The 6000-nt window shown below is 54.7% G+C and overlaps 1 protein-coding gene across 1 annotated transcript in view; it reads left to right on the top strand.

Annotated features, from left to right (window-relative positions):
* Positions 1-704: 704 nt before the first annotated feature.
* Positions 705-6000, top strand: part of CTDSPL2 (CTD small phosphatase like 2) — a 32420-nt gene continuing 27124 nt past the window's right edge. Inside the window, exon 1 of the mRNA XM_030457366.1 lies at positions 705-909. The gene's annotated coding sequence lies outside the window, so the exon portion shown is untranslated. The remainder of the gene's footprint in view (positions 910-6000) is intronic.

The raw sequence follows: 6000 nt of genomic DNA, 5'->3' as shown, positions 1-6000 counted from the left end.
TTCCCCGGGGCAAAGCGGGAACACGCTGGGAAACGCTCCGCTCCCTTTCCTCCCGCTGCCGCTTCCCCGAGCAGCGCCCGGGCACAACGGGGAGGTCCTCCCCGCCGCGGCCGCCTCCTCCGGGGAGAACCAAGCCGGCCCCGGCCCCGTCCCGCTCACCCCCGCCCTGCTGCTCCCCGGGCCCGCAGCAGTGCCGTTCGGTTCGGTTCGGTCCGGGAGGCAGCGCCCTGCAGCTCCCCCGCCCCTCAGGTCCCGCTGGGACCGCGCCCGCCCCCGCCTCCCCCCGCAGCTCGCGCCCCCTCCCCTCAGAGCCCGCGGGACCCCGCACCGCCCGCGCGCCCCCTCCCCGCACTGCTCCGCACCGCTCACCCCTCACCTCACCTCAGGGCGCGGCGGCCCAGCCCGGCGCCCAGAGAGCGAGGCGGCCGCTGCCTCCTCCGCGTTGGGGCACTCTCGGCCCCGGCGCCTCAGGCGCAGCCTCCCGCCCTTGGCGGCGGTGCGGCTCCCGGCCCGGGGAAAAGGCGTCCGGGCCCTCTCCCGCACCCGCGCTGCGTCCCGCGGCTCCCGGCCCTCCCGCCGGCCCCGCCGCCTCGGGGCGCCGCTCCCCGCGCCAGGCCCCGGCTTCCCTTCTTCCCGGCCTGCCCCGGCGCCGCCGTCCCCAGGCCCCCCTCCCCCGGCCGGGCTGCGCCTGCGCGGCGGCCCCTCTCCCCATCCGGGTCCCTCCGTGCGGTGTAGCAGGTCGGTAGGCGGGAAATGGCGACTGGCTGCTGAGCGGCTGCGGAGCGCGGAGCCCCGCTGGCGGTGTAAACACAGCGGCGCCCGCCCGCCCGCCCGCCCCGGCCCGGCCCGGCCCGGCAGCGGGGGACCCGGACACCGGGGGCCCGCCTCCCCGGCACCCCGCACCCGCAGGTAACTGACGCGGCGGCTGAGGCGGCGCGGGGTCCCAGCCCGGGATCAGGTGGGAAAGCGAGGGGTGGCCGCTCCGGAGTGACCGGCGGGAGCCTCCCCTCAGGGCCTGCCCCGCCGCGGGCCCCTGCGCCCCGCGTCCCCGCCCGCCCGCCCCTCGGGTTCCGCGCCCCGCTGCCTGCGGAGACACCGCGTCCCTCCCCGCTCACCTCCCCTCGCCGCCCGCGGAGGCCAGCCAGCCCCCGCCGGCACGGACCCGGGGCGCAGCCCTCCCGGGCCACCCCCCCGGCCCCGGGGGAGCGGGTGGCGCGGCTGTCACCCCCGCGCTGACACCCCCCGCCTCCCCCTCTAGGCCGAGGCCTGCCGTGAGGCTCCTCCGCCCGCCGCCCCCCGTCCCGTCCCGCCCGTCCCGTCCCGAGGTGGGGGGGGGGGGGGGGCTGCGGGGGCGCGTCCCGGGCCGGGCCGCTCAGGGGGCGTAGCTCGGCGGGGCTGCATCCCAGCCCCGGCTCCCTCGGGCTGGCCATGCCCGGCGCCGGTTCCCGCGGAGCAGCGCGCAGGACGCGCCTGTTGCTGGCTGGTGCCGCCCGAGCGGCAGCGCTGGACGCGGCTGTCACCGGCCCGGGAAGGGGGCACGGGCGGGGGGCTGCCGGCCCGCTGCCTCCCCGGAGGATGCTGGGCTCCGGCGCGGCGCCGCGGGCTGCCCGGGCACGGATCCCGGTCGGAGGAAGGGGTGTCAGGGGGGAATAACCCCAGCTTTGTCCACTGTCACTTGTGGCGGCGGGAGGGGGGGAGGCGGCCGGGATGGAGCGGCCGGTAAGGGGCAGGACCACCGCCACCTCAGCCCGGTATCGGCGTTCCCTGTCAGCACTGTGAGCACGCTGCATGCCACATTGATTATCTGCTGGCTGCTGTCTTACTGAGGAGTCCCGAGCAAGCCTGTTGCTCGGTCTGATGGCACTGAGGAGCAGACCCCAGCACAGCCCTCACTGCTCCCTGGGGGCTGCTCCGGGGGGCTCCAGCCTGGAGCTGCCCTGGGTGTTTCTTTCTCTGCGGTGATTTGTAGCACTTGTTCTGATCCCAAGCCTGTTGGGTTCGGGAGGGTTTTTCTGCGGTCTTCCAGCTGCTTGTTGTGCACTCTTGAAAGTAATTTTGATCTTGTAATTATTGACTTTGCCCGTCTTGATAAGTTTCCACTGTTAAAATACAGTAGTCCACGAAGAGGATCTCTAAGTACAACTATTATTCTGTTGCCTTGGGCAAGTCACAACCTCTTTTGCCATTTCTCCATCAGTAAAATGGGGATAATAATACCTCAGAGAGTTGTTACAAGAAGTAGTTAATGTTTGTAGAGGGCTTAAAAGACCTAAGTGTTATTAATTAAGCCCCATGACACATTAAGGTAAGAGTTAGCGAACCAGGTTTACACATGGATGAACTGAGGCAGGAAGAGATTATGATTTAGCTAGAGTAATGTATTGGATCTGTGACAATAGCAGAAAACAAGTTGTAACTACTTCATGCTGTAGGCACAAGCAAACAGTTCTGTATAACAGATAGACTTCCAAGATTATTTGCCCCTCCCTCACCCCCCTTCCAATTTCAAGCCTTTCTACTTCAGGAGGTTTTGCCTGTGTGACTTCCAGTTGACTGGATAGCTCCAAGGACACTTGTGGCTTGCCCACTTAAAAGTGCTTCAGCAGTTTTCATAACAAGATATATGATCTAGGATGCAAGCCAAATCCCAACTTAAATTCCATAAAACATTCTCCACTTTTCCCCGGAAAACATTGTGTGGAGCTGAGTTTAGACTTGATCCCTTTCCAGTCAGTGGAGTAGGCACTAAAGCTGACATTCCTGTTTCATTTAAGAAAGTTCTTTCATGAAAGAACAAATGCTCTTGTCAGTCTGTCCCAGAGATTTAATGGGACTGCTAGGTAATTTTTCTGAAGATGTGAACATTCCACGTGTGCTGCAGCTGTACGTGCATTTCATAAGTTAAAGATCATTTTCCATCTTGAAACTTCCACTGCAAGTGATGGGAACTTCCTGCCACTCTGCTGATGCCTCAGCACACTGACTTGACACTGCTGCAGGCTGAGCAGCATTAAGCAGTTAAAAAAATACAAGTCTACTGCACTCAAAATGAAACTTAATCTGCATCTTACCAAGTTTTTCCATACTATATTTGTTTTTGTTTTCTTTGATCACTTGTAATGCTGCTGAAGTTGACACCAACATAAACAGTGTTTGGAGAAAACCTTAAGAACCATGGTCTGTCTCCTGACAGTTTTCTATGCAAGTTATTTCATCCCCATGGAAGAAACTTTTTCTTGGGTGTAAGCAGAGTAATAACTTGGAGCGCTCTGACATTTTTTTGTAAAAGCCGTTACTGAAAGTCAAACAGAACTATTCTGGCAAGAGCTTCCAAGAAAAGCTTGAGCAGGGGAGTTGGACAAGATGACCTCCAGAGTTCCCTTCCAACCTCAACCATTCTGTGAATCTCTACAAGTGGGATGCATCAAGTTGAGCTGGAATTTGGCAGAAGTGTGAAATTAATGTGCATTTCTAGACACATGTATACTCTTGAGAGGAGCTTGAGACTTCTTACCCTTTTGAAGGAGTAACTGGAAGTTCCAGAACATCATCATGATAATTTCAAGATCACAGCTGAAGCCACTGAATTGTATAATTCTGGAACTGACTTTTACAGTTTATGGTTTGCAGCTTTTCCTTGTTCAAGCCCTGCCCAAGTTCTTCCCCCTCCACGTGTTGTCACCTGGTGTCCCCGGGGGAGCCAGTTCCTCTGTGTGCAGGTTTTGGACTTTGATAATGTCAGCACGGGACTCTTAGGATTCTCTCAGGTTTAAGGGCTCTGTTACCCCCTGGCCACCCCCTCCACCTGTGGCTCCATCCTTATTCCATCCATTCTCAGCAGCTTGCTTCTCCAGGAAGTGCCTTTGAGTCATTCCTGGGAATGGATCAGAGTTGGTAGCTCTTACTCTTATTGGCCCTGAAAGTACAGGACTGTCTGGATGACATTCCTTCACTGGCTGGCAGCTTACATTGCCACTGAAGTGTTGGCACCCAACTCTTGTAAATTTTAAATGGAAGATTGCTTTTCATCTATTGTGTATGAAGTGTTCATGTGATGCTTATGCATCCCAGTTAAGTCTTCAGAAAATGCAAATACTCCCCATGAATGCATGGTTGTTTAATTGAATTCATAATGGTTATGATTTTTAGGGGGCAGACTGTTTAAATTGAGTCGTTCTGCTCTGATCTTGTAAGGGAGCAGTAAGCTCTTCACCAGCTTGTTAAAAGAGGAGCTGCCTAGTGGGGCTGTGAGCAGTGTTGGGCCCTATAGAGTACTTTAAACACAGGTTAATTTGCTCAAGTGCAGTGCTAGTTCAGTGCAGTGTCTCTCTCCTGATTGCTTGGAGGAGAAACTCATACAGTGAGATACTTGAAAAGCAATCTCCCATGTTGTGTGCATGTTGAGTTGCCTAGATGGCCATCATTTAGTATTTTAGAAAAATAAATATTTTACATTCACAGGTGAAGACATTTTCAATAGCTCTTGAACAAATAAAGTGTGAAATCATCCACCTCTACAGCAACCAGTTTGAGGCTGGATAGTAGCTTCCCAGTTGGCAGTCTTCACTTTTTCTAAACAGATTACTTCTCAATCAAATCAGTTTCAGTAAATACTTAGAGGTCCTCCTAGCTATGGGAAGTAAGGAGTTCTGTCCTTGTGCCTCATAATCTGAGGGAAACACTTGTCAGGACAGGAGCTGAGCATCAGCCTGAAGTGTATTTCCAGCTTTGCCAGCAGTGTCTGATGTGTGATCTGCCCCCTGTGCTGCCCCAGCTGCTGGGGTGGGACCTCTGGTGATGCCAGGAGCTGGGGATGATGCCAAGGCCAGGGGAAGGAAACGTGCAGGACAGGGTGAACTCACAGCCACATTGATCTCTGCTGCATGGTGACATCAAAAATACAGCTCCCTGTGGGGAAAGCTTTACGAGAGCCCAGCCCCATCAATCAGATTTCTATGCATCCAGCTAAAAATAGCCCAGAACCAACCTTTAGGCAGCACCTCCCTGCTGCATGAGGTCTGATGAGGGGTCTCTGTCCACTGGTGATGTGGGTGCCAGGGCTGCAGATGGAGGTGATGGAAATGGAAGTTACCCTGAACAGTCCTCACTCCTGTCTGAAGTCAGGATTTCTTCTTGTTGGGTGAGGAATCTAGTTAGAAGGCATAAAACACTTTAAGTTTGGAATTTGTAATATTTATTGTAGCAGTGAAACTTTTAAGTGTAACATTATGAAGAAAATAGGTTTGACTAAAAGGAGCTGTTAACTCCACAGCATCTGGAAAATAAGCTATGAGTGCTTAAAGTAGAGCTATGCTAAAAAATACATCCTGCTATTCACTGCCAATATCCCAAGTGTTAGGAGGAGAAAAAAAAAGATATGAGGCTGTAAACATTTGGATTAGAATTTACCTGTAAATAAATAACTTTATTTTATATATATAAACACATGCAGTGGCAACCCAGCAGGAGTGCCATTATCAGCAGAGTAGGGCCAGGCAGGTGATGCTGGGGGGTGTATTAGCATACTTGAAACCTCCTGTGAAGGGAAGGGAACCTGTCCTTATTTAGGCTGTGTTTAGGAATAGCTAATTTCAGTTAATAAATTAACAGCAACTCAGATCAAATCAGAGCAGTGGTTCCAAGCAGTTCAGCTTTAGTGACACTGATTCAGTCTAAATCATACCACAGATTACTTCAGGCCACTCTAAAACTTGATTGCTTTGGTTCACCCTGTATTTTAGGAGGTGCTAATTAGAGGCAGGTAGGTAATTCAGTCCCAGGATTAGCCTGTACCACAAGGACTTCACTGGCACAGCCATGCCAGGCTGGTTGGTGCTTAAACCCCTGCACAAAGGGGTTCCTTTTGCCAGCACCAGCTGCACGAGCACTCACCACAAGGCTCCTTACTCCAGTTGTACTCACTCCATGGGAAAAGGAGCATTTCCCCCTTCCCTTCACATCTTCTAACAGGTAGTATTGCACTGGCAAAGCTTCTGGTTT

This window comes from Calypte anna, chromosome 10, assembly GCF_003957555.1.
Source record: "Calypte anna isolate BGI_N300 chromosome 10, bCalAnn1_v1.p, whole genome shotgun sequence".
Classification (NCBI taxonomy): Eukaryota; Metazoa; Chordata; class Aves; order Apodiformes; family Trochilidae; genus Calypte; species Calypte anna.
This window is presented reverse-complemented; position numbering and strand designations above follow the sequence as displayed.